This window comes from Cygnus atratus, chromosome 5 (genome assembly GCF_013377495.2).
Source record: "Cygnus atratus isolate AKBS03 ecotype Queensland, Australia chromosome 5, CAtr_DNAZoo_HiC_assembly, whole genome shotgun sequence".
Taxonomy (NCBI): Eukaryota; Metazoa; Chordata; class Aves; order Anseriformes; family Anatidae; genus Cygnus; species Cygnus atratus.
This window is the reverse complement of record NC_066366.1, coordinates 48,794,888-48,815,980: the sequence shown is the minus strand read 5'-3', so window position 1 is coordinate 48,815,980 and position 21,093 is coordinate 48,794,888. Positions and strand designations below refer to the sequence as shown.

At 41.0% G+C, this 21,093-nt stretch overlaps 1 long non-coding RNA gene across 2 annotated transcripts; it reads left to right on the top strand.

The window, feature by feature from the left end:
* Positions 1-1,162: 1,162 nt before the first annotated feature.
* LOC118244601 (uncharacterized) lies at positions 1,163-17,981 on the top strand. 2 transcript variants are annotated; one of them, XR_004777600.2, is made up of 4 exons: positions 1,163-1,265; positions 10,163-10,371; positions 10,679-10,750; positions 16,879-17,981. It is a non-coding gene; the product is annotated as an uncharacterized LOC118244601 (long non-coding RNA). The 2 variants fall into 2 exon arrangements; XR_004777599.2 differs by lacking the exon at positions 16,879-17,981 and adding an exon at positions 11,367-12,302.
* Positions 17,982-21,093: the final 3,112 nt, after the last annotated feature.

Below are 21,093 nucleotides of genomic sequence, written 5' to 3'. Positions count from 1 at the left end.
CTTTTTTATTCATTGTGGCTGAACTGCGGTAAACAAAAGTGCAAACTGTTTCCTTATGCAGAATGCTGTTCCCTTTGAAAGAGAGGACAGGGAATATTCCAGTGTTTTGGAGGATACAGTCACCACAAAAGTGGCTCTACAGCAATTGCCAGCTCAGTGGATATTGTGTAAAATGGACTTTGTTGGCTATTTTTAGGACGCTTAGCCTTATAAAGGCCTAACTAGTAACGTCTCGTTTTTCCTATGTTAATATTTAATCTGCGTGTTTATAATAAAAGTTAAGAACACAAAATAATCCATCTCTTTTTTCAATTGCGTTTGCTGTCATCACAAACAGAAGTTCAAATCCTACCTTTCTGTCTGAGAAAATGCTGACAAATGGAACTATTTTTTTCTTGTAGTGTTGCATGTGGGGGCATTGGTGGCCGACACGTTGTGGATGTGTATGAGGCTTCTTCTGTAAGATGCAGCCAGGTACTAGAGCACTCTGAAGAACGTACTCTGAGGCTCTGCTTCATCATGTGCTCATTCCCAGCTGTTCAGGCTTTCTGTGTTAGTGTGTGCATTCATGTAAGGATGCAATGAATTCTGAAGAGTTGGGGGGGGGGGGGGGAAAGTTTGCTCCGCTGTTTATCAGCTCTGAAGTTACTCAACTAGTCTGAAATTTTGGTCTCTTCTTCAGAAAAAAAGTTACATCTTTATTCTTCTCTTAAGTTGCATTTAAGTTGCTTGTTGCGTGGATGTGTTCCCCAATATGCCCAGAGCACTACAGTGTTCTTGAGCAAACTGATTTAGAAAGCAATCATGTATTTGTCCCACTGTGCAAAATTTGGCTCTACTCGTTCCTAGTCTCAGCTGATTCAGTGCACATTCCCTCACTGAAAGCCTGGCAGCTGGGCATTGGGATGCCTGTCTCCTGAGTGCACTCCAGCCCTGTAGGATGTGGTGGGGTAGAGATGAGGAGGAAAAGAAACTTCTGTTGGGCTGTTCTTTTTTTAACTCGTGTCTTACTTGTCTCCTAATTACTGGCTCCTAAGATCCTGGGAAGAAACCAGGAAATCTCTTTCCGTGCACAACCAAGGAAAATCATCTAGGAATGAAGAGGGACCTGCCCAGCTGAAAAACCAGAAATGCCCATTCATTGCATCAGCATTTACCTTGTAAATAGACCAAAGCTGTGCTCCAAACCAACCCATCACTATCTGAAACAACTCTCCAGTCCTCCTGATAACATCTGTTTTGGTGCTTTGGAGGACATCTGACGGGTAAAGGGGATGTCCAGAGGACTGTTTGCAATGCATTGGACTGTTCTGGAGGCTGGGGACTGCCAGTAGGTTATTTACATGAGGCAGTGCATGCGAATGGAGATGGTAATCTACAAAGACCTTTCCTTCTAGCCTCCTTCACGTGCCACATGCATGGTGACAGGATTCTGGGGTGTGCCCACATTGGTTGATTGTTGAACAGGATTGTGACAGAAAATAATTTGTGGTATGGTAGAATCAACCAGTTAGAAGACCTTATTAGCTGCCTTATTAGCTTATTGGCTTATTTGACACTAAGGCAGCCTACTAGAAGAAGAAAATTATGAAGACCAATCTATGACATAAGTTAGCAAGGAAGTTTATGTACTCAAGGATACATTCAGTAGAAGGAAAAAAGGTGTCTTGGAGCACTCTTCTAAAGGTGACAGCTGCATGTTGTCCCTTTAATGCATGGTCAGCCACTATTTTATAATTTTTTTATAAGTTACACCGAAGTTTACTGTCACTGAAAAATACTATTGTGAAGGTTGTACATGTGGTTTATAGGTGGATTTTGGTGTTGCTTCTAGATAGTAACTCACTCAGCTTCTTATAGCAATCTTTATGAAAGCAACAGAGGTTCAGAAGCTGCATCAGTTTTATTTAAATCAGCACAAAAATGGATGTAGGTCAACTAGAACAACAGTTACAATCTTATGTTAAATGTTATTCATAGGGAGATCTGTGCCTGCTTAGTTAGAAACCAACTGTAGACAAACCAGATTTTTCAAATTGTGTGTACACAATTGCATTGGTTAATTAAACAGTTCTGTTTTAAGTTTGTTTAATTGTGATTAAGAGCATTCTGTACGTGAACGAGGCCAAAAAGTTTATTTTTCAAGTCTTTACATCTCAAAAGCATGGCATGGCATGCCTTTTAAGGAAAAAAATGTAAGATTCTACCTCAAAAGATGAGTGGGTGTAACAGCTCTTAAACCACAATGCTGTAAAACATTAGTTGGAAAATAATTGTATTTGAGTATATCTTCTGTGATCACAATGTGAACAGTGCCATCCTGCTAAATCCATTAGGCAGTCCCTAGTTTGCTCTTTTGTTGGGAGGACGTTTGTATAAAACAAAAGGTAATTTGGTAAGCATTCAATTAAGCACATATGCTGTTTGACTTAAGGACTGTCTGCCCGACAGAGGTTGCATTTGAGTTACGAGTTGATTTTGCAGCCAAATCATAAGGTTGTCTAGAAATTGGGGGCAGGGTTGTCCCACTTCTTACTTACTTCTTGCCAAAGTATGTATGACATTGGAGGGAGGCTGCATAGTTGTGGAAAGCTTGGCATAAATCAGGCTGGACATGATATACCCTCCTTGTTTTTCCAGCTTCTGCTGTAAAATTACATCACCATGTAAATACAGCCCTGTACATGATCTCATGCTCGGTATATGGAAAAAGCCATCACTAAAATCAGCACCATGTTCCACAAATATTGCTCCAGCAGATTTACATTCTTCTCTCCAGCTTACACTGAGGGACAGTCCACGGTCTCTCACAACCCATGGCAAAACTCCCATTGCATTCAGCAGCAGCAGCTAGTCTTCTAGCTCTTCTGGTTAGTTCAGCGTTGTGATGGTATTACTTATCTCACAAAAGGTTACAGACAGCTTAATTTTTTTAATGTTTTTCAAAAATCTAAAAATCTGTCCACAGTGATGTTTCTGTAGAAACTTAATTTCATTGAAAATGGATCTGCATCTCTTATACATAATGCAGTACTTTATATGGATATCAGCGGCTTTCAAACAAATCCTGCATCCTGATTTTTTTTTTCATATGTCTAACTGTGCCGCTTCTTCCTTCCTTTTATTTCCCTGCAGAGTGCTCTTCTTGCCCTTGAAGTATAAATACATCTTTTAAATGACGTCTGCTTGTGCAACTAACTTTCTGATTATCTAGTAACGTTTCCCCTTTTCTTTATCTGGTGTTGGGACCAGCAATACTCCTGCCCTTCTTTCGGAGTTTAAAGAACTAGCTGAAAAAGCAGAAGGCTTTCAGTCCTAGCACTCAGATCACATCTGGTGCTCTGCATTCCTGAGCTATATTTGCTTGCAACATGTACAGCATGGAGCTTTTGGAGCTCCCTGGATTTCCATGTTGTCTACTGGCATTGAATACAACGCTGGGATAAATCGGTTGCAGCCTCTCGTGTATCTGGGTATTTTTGCTCACATTCTTCCTCCTCTAAAAATACCTTAGGAAATCATTTTGAATGGCAAGAAGAGAAGGAGCAAGCTGTTTGTGCTTCTGACCTTAGAGGACAGTCTGCTTGCTTGACTGACATTATCTGTGCTGTTACACCAAGGGTTAACAGCTTGAGGAAGTTGTGATGAGATCTGCACCTCCAAGCGGAGAGAGGCTCCTACCTCCCATGTATATGACCTGGGAAACACTTGTTAGCCTGGGGACTGGAAACCCTTGCCAGATGCCCAAAGGGAGGGGTAGTCATGTTGTACTTTCTGTTCTTACCTTCAGAAACTCTCTGGAGCTATGGAGCAACTAGATAGGGAAATTTTCCATAGCAGAAATTCTGTGGCTGACAGGTTTCTATGGAGCAGAGCACTGACAAATAGCTTGGGAGCCTTTAAAAAATAGGAGTCATAGGAATGCTAGGTTTAATTATAGCCAAGCCTTGTCACGTGTCATAGAGAAGAAAGAACCCTCAGTCTGAGATACAGAGCACAAGAAGAAAACGGCATGGGCAGAAAGCAGGGCTGGGTCTCCCCTGTGTTAGCATTCATTAGTCCTTCAAACACCAGTCCTGCTTATCTGCCCCTTTTCCTGCCATAAGGACAGGTTGGGTGGGGGACTGTTAAAGGGCGGTAGCGAAGGAGGTGAAATAAAAGCAGTTTTGTTTTGAAAAACAGTGTAACGTGCCTGTAACTATTGACAGAGCTTTTATTTGACGTGACTTTAGATAGATGATTACGCACTTCGATATTTGCTTACGTTCTTTCAGTACTTCCCTGGTATGAGGCTGAATTCATCCTCTTTGTAATTAAATAATGCTTCGTTCTGATGTGTTCATTGACCTTTGAGCTCTCAACCTAATTATGCCTGATTGCCTATGGATTAGTTCCTCATGGCTGATTGACTGCGGTGCTCAAATAGGGGTAGACCTTCCTGAATCTTTTTTCTGCACTTCAGGTAGCTACGGTTCCTCTTCCGGATAGGTTCTCTGGTTTCTAATAAAAAGTGAGCTTGTGTCAGCTCTTCCATCAGCTGGGAAACCAAGAGCTGACTCTCCCTCCTCTACCTCTAATGTTGTTTTTTCCTTAAAAGCTTTGGGAACAGAATTATCAGTGACATCTCTGCCATCAGTTAAATTTGACTGAGATGACTAATGGGCTCAAAAATTATTGTGGGCCTTGGAGAGAATGAGAGAAAACAGGCTATGCTGCTTCAGGACCTGGGGCTCAGCTGTGCTTTCCTCTGTTCTCTCCCACTCCAGAGAGGCTTTTCAGGTCATTGCTGGTCACAATTCCAGCGGTACTAGTTCTCGAGGCAGCTTAAGCTGTTTCTCTGAAGTTGCATTTGTTAAAGCATAGGTATTTTGGAGCAGTATGCTATGAAGCTGGCCACTTGCGGGGTTTCACAGTAAAGCTGTTTTAAAGATCTCCTTGGGTGAAGAGAATATTGATTTACCTTGAAATCACCATTTATTAAAAGCAGAAGCAGATATTCAGTTAAGTTTAGTATAAAGAAATGTTTTTAAAACTTCATTTCTTGCTAATAAAATCACCAGTAGAGGCAGACATCGGATACACTTCTGATTTTCGGGATGCACGTCTAATTAGGAATCCATTAAAGCTCACAGGCAATGATAATGCCTTTTTAAACTCCTAGCCTTGCTATATTTAACACAGCACTGTCACTGAAAATCTCCTTGTTCCACCAGCAGAGCACTGCCTCCTACAGCGACAAACTTTCCTGAACCAAAGCAGCAGGGTCTGAGATTTTCAAACAGGTAGGCTGACTTGCTAGTGGATCTAGAGTTACTGTGCAACCTGGATGATTAGATGATGTGAGTTCCCCATGAACCTCAAATTACTTGAAAATCAGAAGTTCTGGATATTATATATATACATACATATATATATATGTTTTAAAGAGCAATACAGGTAAGTCCTGGAATTCTGGATGAAACTGTGATGATCAAACCTGAGTTTGTGATTAATATGACTGGCTTTGAAGACCAAGCTGATATGCCTGTGTTGAAAGGAGTGGGTTGGAATGTCCATGAAAGAGAAATAAGGAAAATAGGATAAATATATGGGCAGTTACAAAGGGCTGCAAAAGCAGGCTTAACGCACTTCTCTAATTTCAAAAGCAAGGAAGTCGAGCCTTGGTGATGGTAAGGCTCTTTAACCATACTCCTGTGCTAAGGTGAAGCAGGTATTTGCTATGATTTGTTAGACTTGGTTGTCTCCCCACACTAAAACATTTTGTAGACCAAACACAACCCCGCTGGCTACGATTCTTTAGTGTGGACAAGTTGTATATGTGTATAAATTATAGCTTTAAGAGTGATGGATTCAAAGGTATACCACAGTAGGATTTCTGGTATTAACTCTGCTTGTAATGCCAAAATTCACAGAGGAGAAAATGTGGCATCAGTGTGGAGTCTGTATTCTCTGTCTAGCAATATTGTTCCTTCTTCTTGGGAGTGAAATATATATATAAATACACTTTTTGAAAAATACAGCAGATGTTGCTATTCTAGTCCAGCTGAGCGGTATTTATGGCATTCACTTGTTCTCTGCTACTTTATTTCATCAGTATTTCATTCCCTTTCCCTGCCTGCACCTCTTCTAGTTGCCTAAGAGACAAAGCATAGTCAAACACATCCAGCTGTTTTACTCGCTTTAATCAGCCACTGGAAGATCATTGGAATGACAACTTTCTCCTGTGCTTTAGAAACATATGTCAAATCTGTTTGCAAATGTCCCTCTGAACGTAGAGATCAAAGCACTGGCCTGGTCAACAAAAGCAACATGAGTAGCAGTCATGCCAACTGCATCAAGACTGCAGCTGGATTTTTGGCAGAGTGGGCCAGACGCTTAGCTGGTGCAATATAAACTGGGCTGTGCGTTGGTAGAACTGCGCCAGCTCACCTTAGCTGGGAACCTGGGCATGCAAGCCACAGAAGCTAGTCTCCTACTAGCAAGTAAGATCACGACCGTTGCTGTTCATCCCTTGGGAAATGTCAGTAGGCTGCATCAGAGTCTCAGAAGCAAGTGGCTGTATTTCAGGGCTGGAAATACACCTTCAGCAGCTCGTGTGAAAATGGGAATGGAGAATGCTCACCTATAGCCAGGACTGAGGCAGGGTTACCCAGCATGGCCTTTCATACCCCTGGAGATCCATGAGTTGCTTTCTCCGTTTAAATGCTTCCTGATGAAAATATGGCTTTCATGATCAGCTAATAAGCCGTATCCATTTGCATCTGCCTTGCTAGATAGGATTTCATAATGCAACAGTGAAGTAGGAGGTAGATGTGAAGGATATTCATCTTTGTCAACACTCAAACTGCTTTAATATTTCCCTGAACTTGTTGTCTGTAAGCTGCAAGTAGGAAGTGCCTTCTACCTTAACAGAAAAGGTTAAGACGCTGAATTGTTTGTGTCCTCACCTGTGTTACTAAATTCCTCAGGGACTTAAAACAGCAATGATTTTTTTCAGACATTTGTTTTTTCTTCCTTTGAGCTCCTGCATTTCTTACTTTGGGCAATGCAAATAGATTGGCCGTATTCATTTTGACTGAGATTGGATTTCCTTCATGCAATATTCATTTGATAACTGCTTTTTTGCAGAGGATATTTACTAACTTCTTTTGTTAACCAAATTCGATGTAAAATCTGAATTTTGGTTTCATTTTAATATTGTAGTGCCTGCTTATTCATGTACAGTATGGCTAATGAAAATTGTATTGGTTGTCAGAATCAAAAGTGAAAAAAACATTTACAGGAAGGGCATACAGAACTGATTGCTGAGTTGTAGTTCTAACAAGATCATATATAACCCTAGTTGTTTACCCCTGAAAGTAGTGTTTGAGTTTGTCCAACAATCTTTGCAAAACAATGCAATACTTTCTGTCCAAGGGTGTCGTCTTCTCTCATCTGTTGAAAGAAATAATGGGATAAGCAAGAATTAAATTGGCCGTAGAACTGGGATAACTCCTCAGCTGTGAGCCTTTTGGGTCAGGCTTGAGACACAGCAGTGAATGGCTCCTACCCCTGCTGCATGAATTTTGTGCCAAATCAAAGGACTTTGCTCTCCGGGTCTGTTGCCAGTTATAGGATTTGAATCATAATACATACATATCTATTAGTATGTTTGCGAATGATCTGACAGTATGATCTGATAGAATGCCTTTGTGTAGTAAAGTGATTTCTAGTTTCTGTGATCCTCGGTATTTTATGGACAAGATAACAATGCATGCTTGGAGGAGCATTCGTTACACTACTAGCCCAGCAACCCCCTGGGATTTAAGGAGTTCTGAGGTGCCCGGCCTTACAGGTGCCATAAGTACCTTGCCAAGTACAGCTGTGCAGCAAACATTATTTCCAAGGCTGGAATTCTGAAAATTTCAAGCATTAAAAAACAGTTCTCTACCTGAGCTCTGACAGGTTCTGCATCTGCAGCATCTACAGGCTGCAGTCATTTCACTGCATGCCCAGGGAAGGATTCTGGAAATCCTGGAAGCCTGGCACTGAGGTGCCACAGCCTCCCGAGAGCACGCCTGGTAGTGCTTTCGCCGCCTCTTAATGGACAATAAATTGTACGGCCTCACAGGAGTTTCCTAATGCCAATACCCCGAGCACAGATGATGACTGTGTCATTGCTACCACAAAGACGTTATTCATGGGAAAGGATCGGGGGCCATGTTGTGATGGATGAAGTATGTGACTGTCATGAATACACCCTGGCTACTGACCACTATTAAACTGAGTCACCAAGTGAAAGAGCAGAAACTAACTGGTGTTTGCACTGGGAACTGGCATCCAATAGTCTGGGTGTCAGAACCAGATATAGCAAAGATGAAAAACTCTGGTCCTTTGGTATTCTCTGACTGTAATTTATTTGTCATCACATGCATATATATACCTATAAAAACATATACTGGGAGATAAATGGTCTTGGCATCATAAGAAATGGTCCTGTTGCTGAGTGAGCTTGTTACTGTGAGTAGAAGTAAGCCAATCAAAAAAGAAGGTGATGCTTCCTCCAAATCCCATGCAGCTACCTAGTAAATGCTGCCCAGGGAGCCAAATTTCATACAATTTCCCTCAGTGAAGCTTGTATCTTCATAAACACCAAGCTGGCAGTCATTCATTTCCAGGCACGTAGTCACTGTGGGCTCATGGGGACTTCTTCCACGGAAAGCTTCTTCAGCAGCAGATCTTTGTGATATTGACTGTAAATGTAGAAAAAAGGTGCAAAATAATGTGAACTGCCCAGGGGGCATGGATCAGTACCACATTTGTAAGGTCAGGTATTGCCACACTACAGACCCAGCCAGTTACCAGACAGAAGAAAAGCATGTCTTGGTACCACCATCCCAGCTGCTGGGGAATGACGTGGTGGTTTGATGGGTTTTGTGCTCCTCTGGGTTTTGAGTGCACAGTCACGTCAGGGATGGTATTCTAGGATGGATGCTGAGGTAAATTGCTTAATTGCTGTTTATTTAAGCTGATTGCAGGCCTCCCAAGTGATATTTACTTTTAAAACATTTAAACATATCCTTACATCTGTAATAAGTTATTCTGCTGCTAGAATGTATGGGAAGGAGGTAGTAAAGGCAAAACCATAGCAAAGTAATTTCTGGAGGTTCATGCTGAAAGCAGAAATGGGCACAGTGCACATTTTCAGACCATGAAACTGATATTTTGTGTTTGGGAACAAAGATATTTGAACAGATAGTGGCAATACAGAACTGTCACAAAACAGGAAGCACCACGCTGAGGCTATAGGTAAGAGTTTTGTGCAGAAGACACAGATGGGTTGCTGCACTTGGTGCTGGGAAAGCCTCAGATGGAGGACGATGTCCAGCTGTAATCATTATCTTTCCAGATAGATACAGACAAAACAGAGAGAGTTTAGAGGAAGCAACAAGGTTATGAACAACAAAATCTGACCTGTGATTAAGAAATAAAAGTCCTGGGTTGTTTAATCTGGCAAAGAGAAGACATGGAGATAAAATTCTAGTATGCAAAAGTTTGTTGAAAAACAGGACAGAGAACAATTGTTCTTTGTGTCTGCTAGGGATGAACTGCATACTCACCTGATCACAGCTGACAAGGAAACTTCAGCTAGGAAATAGCTGGTTCTAGTTTTCAGACTGCCCAGCAACACGTTAACGTCGCTATGCAATGCTGAAGCAAGAACATGCTCAGACGTAACCTGTGTACCTTAAAAGTTTGATAGTTGTTGAAGATGAGTGCAAAGGTGCTTTTCTTTACTTATTTAGTTTGCTGGACTACAGAAAATTCTTTAAAAAACAGTTCTTATCAGCAGTCCAAAACTGACATATGAACATTTTTCAGTGAAGTTAAAAAAAACAATTTATTTTCATTTGGCTTTTTTATTTTTTTCATGGAAGTTTGGCTGTTCTCAGAATTAAACCTGACAAAAAGTTCTTTTTGCAAAGTGAATGTGAAGGATTTGCCTCACTGATAATGAGGAACTAACCTTATATGATTCACCCATTAGGTAGGTATATATTTCTGATATAGTAATGGTCCATGTGGTTAATATAATGTTGGTATTACCATACTTTTCAGCAATCATAGCATCTCTATCTTGTATTAAGTGCATTAATTCCTTATTGTCTGTTCTATCCCATAGGTCATGTTTTGTAAAAGCTTTCCATTACCCAAGGCACAAGCAAAAAGCTAAAATGAAGGTTTATTGACTTCCTCAGTCATGGGCCTCAGTCACGAAATGCACGAGGCCATCATGCATTCCTCGAGCGCCTTTTATTTCAAGGGGTGTGTCAAGCATCCACAGGGATCCTGTTCAGGCCACCAGCCAGAAATATGGGCTTACAAAGTTTAGTAAGTGCTGTTTTGATCTCATTTCGGAAGCTCCCTTAGTGATTTCCATTGTCCAAACCCATCTTCATCTGTTTAGTTGTTAACAGTGGTATTTAATGAAACGCGAATAAATACGCTTGCAATAAAATCATGGTGATGTACAACCAGAGTGGATTTTGTTCCAGTTGTCTCTCCTGGAAACAAGCAGCACTGTACTGACATCAGTGAAAATGCTTTTAATTCTTTTCTTTTCCTTTTAAGCCCCATCCCATGGTAGCATCACTTTCTCTTTGACTTACTAACTGGAATCTGCTATTTCTGCCTACAGGGACCACAAGGATTTAGTCATAGTGAAGAGCTATGCTAATAATGGAGAACAAAACACTGGCAACTACATAAGGTATTCTGTTCTTGGTCTAAAACCGTATTTGCCTTAATTTGGTGAACTGATAGCTGTTTGAACCTGAATGTTTTTTAACTTATTAAAATGTAAAAGGTAATCTTTCAAATATATATATATATATATATATATATTCTGTATTATTGAGATCCATGAGCTAAAGTTTAAGAAGGCAGCTTTTGCTAGCTCTTCTCTAAAGTTACTATAACAGACAGTTGGAAACTCTAGCTCCACCACCTGAGACCTTCAAAATTAATCTGTTTACATTTCAATCCCAACCAATTAACATTTGCAGTATAGTCCGTATCTCCACATGAAACTGATTAAGCATGTTTTGAATTTAAAAGCCCATGTGTGCTCACTCCTATTTGTCAGAGTTTGACACACAGGCACCTCTGCTGATTCCCGAACAAGACCAGGTATAACAGGACCAGGCATACCATGTTTCATGTTGATTTTCTGCCAATGGTATTTTATTACACTTAATATACACAATTAATTTTTTTTTTCATTTTACTGAGCTTCCTGTTAGTAACGTGACATTTTGTCAATGGTATATAATCTCGAGTTCTTTTGCAATATCGTGTGGTTCAATGCCAACTTTTTGTTTAAAAAGGGTGTGGAAGGATTTGGCCTATAAGAAAATGATGCTAAACATTAACTGTGATGTCATTTGAGCACCTGCCACATGAATAACCCCGGATACTCTCACAGATGCAGAGTAGAATGGAAACTTTTCCTTAATCACTTTCAGCAAGAATTCTGCCATAAAACCTCATGTGTCCTTTCTGTCTTTAGTTGCTAACTTCAGTAAGAGTTTTGTTCCTGTTTTATGGACCAAGGAAGAAAAATAATTTTTGGCTGATACTGAATACCTAATTACTAGAAACTGTATGCTCTGGACAAAGGCCAACTATGATAATTACATTTTGCCTTAGTCAGCTTCTAATTCATTTCATAAACTGTTTAATGTGGCTATCATTTTCCCATCTCCACTTGTGCTGTGTTGCTAGGTTCTCTTACAGCACCGTGATTCACCTCTGCGCAGCTGATCTTGCAGGTTTTCCTCTGAGCGTATAAAGCTTTAAAATGTTGTTACAAAATGTAAATTTTGCTTTAAAATATTGTGTTACAAAAATGAAAAATCAAGACAGAAACCATGAAAGGAGATGTTTAATAGATGACTATAAATGTGCAGTAGATCTTGTTTAAAAGTTTATTTGTAATTACTCAGACATTCCGCCTTAGAATGACTGTTTATTTATATTAAAAAGTCAATGGCCATGAGTGTTTTGAGGTTTTGCCTGTGAATCACTGCATGATAAAATGAACAGAATTGTGACTTAATGGAGTACTTACTGTTAAGTTCTCTTACAATCTTGCTTGTGGAATAGACAAAACAAAGTGTTGTTATTCAGCTCCACTGCTATTTTTTTTTGTAAAAAGGCTAGGCCTCAAGGCAAGGCCTCAGTGTGAAAATCTGTCTTTCCATCCAGTCATTATCACACACGTTTACTATAAGTGTTCCTTCGTGTAAATCTGAGGGGAAGAACAAAATTTGCACCCAAACCTGCAAGTTTTGGGTTTCAATATGTTGCATCCCATTCAAATAACAGGAAAACTGTTTTTTAAAGATGGAACTGATGAACTGAAAATATACTATGGAGAGCAGGGTAGAAATTTCTAACTACATCTCACCACATTCGGTCACTGGAGACAGGGCCAGGGAGTTCAAATGTCAAGAGACAGATCAGAAACAATTGCAATTCAGTGTTTATTTTTTCTACATTTCACAGAAAATCAAAACTCCTGTAGTAAAACCGCCCTCTTTGAAAGTAGCTTCCAACCTCAGGTGTTCTGGACAGAGTTGTTGCTGAAATTAATGTCAGCCAAGTGAGTGCACTAAGAGGAGTCTCTCTTACTCTGTCAATGACACGAAGGGAGGTGGCCACCATTCAAGATGGAGCCTGATTCACTTTAAATGCTGAGAAGTAGGAGCCATCTCAAGAGAGAACCTTTTCTTGTGGGGATAATGGCCACTTGAAACCAATGCAGTTACTTCTGAAAAGTAACTTTTAATGCTATGTTATTCCTAAGGAAAATGCAGTATTATGAAATTACAGAACCATCTTTAATTTCATCATTAATGTATTTTCTTGATAAACTATTCATTACTCTCATTATATTCCACAAAAAAGGAATCAGGAAAAAAAAAGCCTCAAGAAATAGTCATGCTCAGGTGAATATGGGGTAGTAGAAAACTGATCTGTGCTTCTATATCTGAGTGAGAGTTTACACATTTGGTTTATGTGTGCAGAGATATAGGTACATGTAGAAGGGACTGTAGAAGAAACTGGTAGAACTGCAAGACAGTTGTGTACAGATTAAGACTCAGGGAAGAACAGAGAAGCACAAAAGGAAGCTGACAAATGGGCAGCAGAACTGAGCTTGGCTAGACACTTGTGCTACTCTGGCAATACCAAGTATTTCTGAAAAGTATTTGATCATTCAATATGTGCTGGCTGCTTGAAGATGCTCTGGAGTAAATCAAACTAAATATAATGTTTTTTCATAACTCTAAAGTTACAGCATGAGATGGCAGAGACTAAAGTCATTTTCATGCTCACACACTGTATTTTCCATATCTTTAATGTGCTAGATTTTCATTAACGTTAATTCTGAGTTTCCTAGGTTTATCATGTTTAGCTCAGGAATAATAACATCACTAAAGTCATCTGGAAAAAATTGTCTGGATTTTCCTCTACATTATAAAATTCATTTTCAAGTAGTTTTGTCAGGGAATATAATTCCCAGTATTGGTTGAAACAGTTTTGGCGGAAAATTAGATTTTTATTAAATGCACATTTTTAAATAAAAAGCCTGCTTTCTGGGGAAAACCTTGTTTTCTTTTAAATTAACCAATTAAATACTCAGAACTAGTCTTTTAGCCAAAAGCTGAAAAGCTTCACTTTAGAAATGCTTCCCTTTCCCATGGGAGTTGTAGCTCAAACGCTTTATTGTCCTCTATTAGGACTTGCTCTCTCTCAAATGAGACAGCAACTCCAGGGATACACTGCAGGCAATCAGCAAGACAGGCGACTGACAGACATAGTCACAAGCCAAAACTGCAGCATGACTTACAGCTCACAGGACCCATCAGGATGACATTTTCTAGACTTAAACTTTTGGAACTCTTAGGGAATAGCTGCAAATGTGACTTCCTCATGTGTTCCAAGATTCAACACATTCTGTAATACAAAATTTCCAAGAGCAGTGAAGAAAAAAATAAAAAAGTCAGCTTCTGTCCCTTCTTGCTCTTACAAACTACTATTATTCAGCTATCTGAATATGGAAACTATAAAAGGTTTTGTTGTGGTGCGTGTTTGGCACCTGGCACTATTGGTCCCACTACCAACCAGAACGTCCAGCTGGCGCTTAAATCATTTTCTACCTGGAGTCTCTAAGTTTGTTTGCATGAAACTAGAATGTATATAGCCCTTAACAATATTGTAAAAGAAAGTTCATCCACAAAATGCCCATCAGCATGCTTGGTAAGCAGCCTTATCTCCATTTACAATAATCTTACACTCTCTCCCATTCAACATATGGTTTCATTTTGAAAGAGCAGACTTACAGTAAACTGTATCATCAGTAGACTGATAAATGTTATAATTCATAACAGCACATCTGTTTGATGAAGATTTCCCATACTTAGTGAATGTTTAATGGTTTTCTAAAATACTAACTTTATTTATACATTTTGACATTGAGTAATATATACAGCAAGAGAAATGATGATTCTTGCCCATTCCCCCCGGAATTTTAGATTTTCATTTATTTTACAAGTACATGCTGGTGTTTGGATATCTAATAGAGACGCTAAGCTCAAGATCCTTTGTACTTAAGAGGCAAATAGGATCTTAATTCTACCTCCTGTAGGCATATGCCAAAGAAATGCTGTGTTTGGGGCTGTTCCAGACTCTTCGGAAACAAACAATTGCCTGTGTATCTGCCATTGTTGCTGGTTTTGGCCATGTGTCCATAAGGGCACTGAAGGGGGTTTTTGTCTTTTATGTCCATGAATAAAAAGTTTAACCACTAATAGTGGAGTTATCTGGATATCCAGATGTGATAGAATAATGGCTTCTCCCTCAAGTGACAAGTGAATGCTATATCCCTCTCTGATGTCATACTTCAAGATGATGAAGTGCTGGAATGACTAGGGAAAGCAAGGTACCTGGAAACACCTCATTTTCCCAAGTGACATTGGCATTTTCCTTTTCTGACTGACTGATATGAAAGCTGCTTTAATAACACACTTTGACTTTCCTTACTTCAATTCAGTCTAGACAGAGCTGCAGCTGTTTCTCAAGAGAAAACTGCTCATTTCTTACGTGTATGAGCCCTTATATTGCCTCCTGCTTAGTGTGTCATCCATGATCAAGATTCAGAATTTCACCTGCAGTAGCTGATGACTGCTCTACAATTCACAACAAAGTATATAGAATCATAGAATCATAGGCTATCCTGAGTTGGAAGGGACCCACAAGGATCATTGAGTCCAAGTCCTGGCTCCACACAGGACCACCCAAAAATCAGACCATATGTCTGACAGTGTTGTCCAAATGCTTCTTGAACTCTGTCTGGCTCGGTGCCATGACTACTTTCCTGGGGAGCCTGTTGCAGTGCCCGACCACCCTCTCAGTGAAGAACCTTTTCCGAGCACCCAGCCTGACCCTCCCCTGTCCCAGCTCCATGCCGTTCCCTCGGGTCCTGTCGCTGTCCCCAGAGAGCAGAGCTCAGCGCCTGCCCCTCCGCTCCCCTCGTGAGGGAGCTGCAGGCCGCCATGAGGCCTTCCCCCAGACTCCTCTTCTCTGGGCTGAACAAACCAAGGGACCCTCAGCTGCTTCTCATTTGTCTTGCCCTCCAGACCCTCACCATCTTCATAGTTATCCTTTGGATGCTCTCTAAAAGTTTTATGCACTTCTTATATTGTAGTGCCCCAAACTACTCACAGTACTCAAGGTGAGGCTGCACCAGTGCAGGGTATAGTGGGACAATCATTTCCCTTGACCAACTAGCAAGGCCATGCTTGATGCACCCCAGAATATGATTAGCTCTTTTAGCTGCCAGGGCACACTTGACTCATGTTCAACTTCTCATCAACCAGATAAAATTAATTATCAACACAGTTAAATATAGCTCTAATCAGCCAGAAGCTCAGTGTCTCAAATATTACGTAGGAAATGGGCAGACAAGGCAGCAACATATACGACCTGTATTATACTGAAGTGAGAAGATACTCCTCTAAGAAGACTGTGTGGGAAGGCCTAGTCTGGAAATGGGCTGAAACATGTCTACTGTGTAACATGTTTATGTAAGTCAGCAGGAAAAAACTGTTCAGTATGCAGAGCTGATCCTGCAGCCCCTGCTCAATGTGCTAACTCAAAGCAACAGTTCAAATCCAAGTCTGGTGCTACTGAAAAGATATGATCCAGGAAACAACCCAATCATCAACAAACTAAAATCTGTAGGCAATTAGGCTTTGACTGCCTTTTGAAGGGCAACATGAGTAGCGAATTCCTCATCAGAGGAAGCAGGTTGGCCTGGGATACAAACTCCTGGAATACACATCTCTTAGAATGACCAACAGTGGAAATCAGCAATGACTGCTGACTTTGAAACCTGCAGGGAAAAAGGTAAACAACCCACTGAGATGCAGAGGTCAAGTGCACCCTCCTAGTGTTATTATTTTCGGCTGGCTAAAGATTTAGGAAGCTGACACAATTGGTTTGTATTTCCATGATTTGCTTTGCAATCATGTGATAGTACTTCTCTTTTCCTTTCTTTTTCTTTCTGATTTTTTTTCCAGTAGACTTCACAGTAGTTCATAGATTCTGTGTCAGATTGGGCATCAAAACTGGTATACAGCTGAATAAATGAGCAGAAGCTTGGTACAGAGCAGTGACTTTATTAAGTTCCTCTCTGTTTTTCACTTTGCAATGCACAATGAAAACCAGTGTCAAAAGGACTAGCAATTTAATAGGACCTTGTAAAAAGAACACATGAATGAATAGGTCTTTGTGAACTGAGTAAATTTGAATAACTTCGTTTTTTTCTTACACTAGGATCTTTCACTTGTTCCACTTGGCAGTTCATGACTCCTTTGGCCACTGACAGCTGGATCCTGGTTCCTCATTAGATGTATACCCAAACTTCTCTCTTGAAGTTTAGCCAGAGGATCAGACATCCAAGGAAGTAGGATCAGTCTTGTCATAGTCATTTCTTGCAGCAATAGTGTCTCTAGTTGACCAACATTTAAGCTTTCTCATAGCCGTTCTTTCTTGTTCAGTTGCCACCTGTTTAACCTGTAACCACTGCAAGTGTTTTGCTTGTAAAAGTGAGGGGCTTATAGCCTTTGTGCCAGTAGTCATCCTAACAGTCTAGCCCCATCAAATCTTTTTAGCAAGATAAGTAGCCCTATTGAGACTAATGCCCATATTCATACGCTGGAAATACATTCTACATGTTTATAAAAGCCAAGTTATGTGCATGTTGCCTTTGAGGACTAATAGCACAGTTCTGTAAGACCATGCCATGAGAAACAGAAAAGAAACATTTTGGCCACTGAATTATAGCTCAAGTTGGTAAGATAGGGATCTTTTGAACAGTGTATGAGGTACAGATCCATTACAGAATTCCTAAACATTCCCAGAGTGAGCAAATATGAAGTGAATAGTTAAATTTGCCTTCCTTTTTTTTAATTTAATTTTATTTTTTTTATTTTCATGGGTTTCCATCAAAAACATTTGCTTAAAATTTGGAACGTTTCTTAAAAGTTTTGCAGATCCATATGTGTGTTTTGTGCTTTTGCTGTCTTCATAGTCTTGGATTTCAACATCAATTGTTCCCATAGTTATCTTCAACACTGTTCTCTAAATACAGTCTGATGTCGCCTGAAGTGTGTTTTGACATACTGGCTTTAGTTGAGAGGTAGATATGTATTGTTTTGTTTTGTATTTGTCTTTTAGTTTGTCAGCACTGAAGTAAATGTGCTGAGACTGTAGCTTATTAACCACATTACATCATAGACAATCATAACTGTTTTTTACTTTATATTACCCAACTCTGTTTATTTCTGTTGTTTACAAGCACACTAAACAGGCACCATCTTTTCACTACATAGATGTGATTATGTTGAGAAAGTCCTGATTCACTTCTGAAATACTAGTATGTAATGCAAAACTAACATTAAAACAAACAAACAAAGAAACAAACCTGCATTTATTATTTAAGCTCCTCGTCAGGAATTCCATTTAAGCATTGATCTTAAATACTGAAGTGGAACTAATTAAAACCCTGCTTGTCCTTAAGATGTCTTTTTTGCCATTAAGTGTGGATAATGACATGCTAGTCGTTCAGTTCAGTGGCCAAACTAAACAAACAGAGAACAATTTTGGTTTGGGTAGAAATGAAAACATTTTATTCAACCCAAAACAAAAGGGCTTATTTTGATTTCTTGTTATGCATCAACTGGAAAATCAAATTTAAAATGAAAACGTAATTTTTTAAACTAAACCCTTGCCCAGACATTGCAACTAAATGTTACAGCAACAACATACATTGACCCTTCCATATTATTTTCATGTTGAGAAAATTTTATTATTGAATTGAATCTGACTTTGCCAGTAATTTTTGAATTCTGAAAGCATGTTTTTGAGAAAATCTAGCATCTGGTTAAAATATGAGGCTCCCTTGTCTGCTGTGAATATGGATCAACACATTTTCTTTTTCTCTTGAGGAACATTGGATTTTAAGAGAGGAAAAGCCATTCAATTTTCCTCGTTGTGCTAACAGGAACTCCCTGGAGTTCTATTTATTGTCTTCTGTTGAGGGGATTATTTTTAACCTCAGTTTTGACTGCGGTGCCCAGCCGGTCTGCACATTCACGTCCACGCAGCTCCTTCTGCTCCAAGGCAGCTCTGCCAGGTTCAACAGCCACGTCCCGGCCGCCACCTCACCCGCTCCGCCACACCGGCCTGGGAGGCAGATGAGGTTCAGGGCAGGCTGTCCTCGGTGTTAAAACGCATGGCACCTATTGGCTCTGCCAATTTAACGGAGTGAACTGCCCTGACCTGGACTCTTTCGCACCCTTAAAAGCAATGAACTGTCAGCTAATGACACATCTGTTCGGGTAGTGTTTGTTATTTCTGCTCTGGTGCATGGGCCCCTGCCACACCGCCCTCCCGCACAATATGGCGCCTGCCCCACGCAGGCGTGTGAAAGCTGCACGCTTCCCTCGCTGTCCTCCGCAGAAAATCATAGTCTTGATCTCTTCTGCCACACAGTGGCTACAGTGGAGAACAGTCAGAAAACCATATGGGAGCCCCTGGCTAAATAGGGAGATGGGAAGGAAGAGTTCCACACACCTCCCCCCCCCCCCCCTCACAATTTTAGTCAGTCTGAAGCACGCCGAACAGCCCCATTCCTCAGCTCTGGCTCCGTCCCTGTGCCTGGGTCCATGCTCGCACACCAACACACCCCCAAGCCCTCTCCCAGGCTCTTCACAAGCTCTACAGCTGTTCCTTCCTTTTTAGGGGGGAAAAAATCAGTAACGGAGTAATGGGTTTTTATCTGGTAAATGGATCATTTGAAAACTGGGCAAGAGCCATGCTGCAATCTGTGGTGCTCTGTGCAGCCAGTACAGCTGTGGCGATGTCCCCATGCTAACATGGTTGTGAGGTGAGAGGACCAGATATCACCACCAAAAAGCACAGCACATCAGGACTGCTTGACCCACCATCATGCTGATGGGTTGTGTTGTGAGTTTCCCTGCGGCCTGTGGAGAGGCCCCTGGTGGAGCAGGTGGATGTGGCCTGGAGGAGGCTGCAGCCCATGGAGAGACCCCGCAGGAGCAGGCCCCGGGCCAGAGCTGCAGCCCGTGGAGAGGAGCCCACGCAGGAGCAGGGGGCCTCGGGGGAGCTGCAGCCTATGGGGGACCCGTGCGGGAGCAGTTTGCTCCTGGGGGATGGACCCTGTGGTATGGACCCATGTTGGGGCAGTTCTTGGAGAGCTGCTGCCTGTGAGAAGCCCATGCAGGCTCAGTTCGGGAAGGACGGCATCCCGTGGGAGGGACCCCACATGGAGCAGGGGCAGAGAGTGACTGTGAAGGAGCGGCGGAGATGAAGTGTTAGGGACTGACCACAGCCCCCATTCCCTGTTCCCCTGCGCCAGTCAGGGGGAGGACGTAGAAGAGGGCGAATACAGGGAAGGCGTTTGTAGTTTGCTTTTAGTTTCTCACTGCTCTAGCTTGTTAGTAATAGGTAATAAATTACATTAATCTTCCTATGCTGAGTCTGTTTTGCCCATGATGATAATTGTTGAGTGATCTCCCTGTCCTTTTCTAAACCCTTGAGCCCTTTGCATTGTATTTTCTCCACCTTTCCCTTGAGGAGGGGGAGTGAGAGAGTGGTTGTGGTGGAGCTCATCTGCCCAGCTGAGTAAAATCACCACACTAGAATCTTTGCAAAGGAGCTCACTGAAGTAAGAAGCCACCTGATGTATTTGTCTGGTGATCTGGAAATACAGAGGTTTTACCACAGCTCCAACCCATGTCAAAATGGACAGAGATTGGCAAGTATTTCTCTTTACCAGCCATACTTACATCCTAAAAGGGACACACAGAGAGACTGCATTAGGCTAGATCAGATTTACCACTAATGGTCAAGAAAGTTGTGAAAACAATGTTTTGCCTTCCACCCCATTGCTGATAATACTTGGCAGAAATTCTGATCTTCCCTGAAAAAGAGCTCTCTCCTTTTAAGGTTACAAAATGTACAGTCAGGGTAGTATTGCTTTTCATTTGTACTGTCCAAGAACAGTTCAGTTTAAAAATAGGGCTTGGTTGTGCCATTTTCCTTGCTGAAAAAATTGAGTTTCTGTGTTATTTGAAAAGGAGAAATAGCAGCCCTGTGCAGCTTCCAACAATTCACACACACATGAGCAGAAGGGCTGGTTTGTGGGTTGACTGGTTGACGTTTCTCTCCATCCTTCTAGGATCCAGATTGACAAGAGAAACACTTCTAATCATTTTTATCCTTGCAATCAACATGCAGAACCTAAGAGACCCTCTCTTCAATTATTACTCCCTGAGTATTATCATTTATATAGATATTACTGAGAGATCTGATTCATTTCCCTTTGAATCCAATGGCAAATTCTCCTCTGACTGACCCAGCAGTCACAGATGAGGGGCAGTCAGGGATAGGCCTCTGTTCTGCCAACTTTCAGCCAAAGACACACAGAAGAGGCAGTACCTCTCCCAGAGACCTTCCAATCTAAGA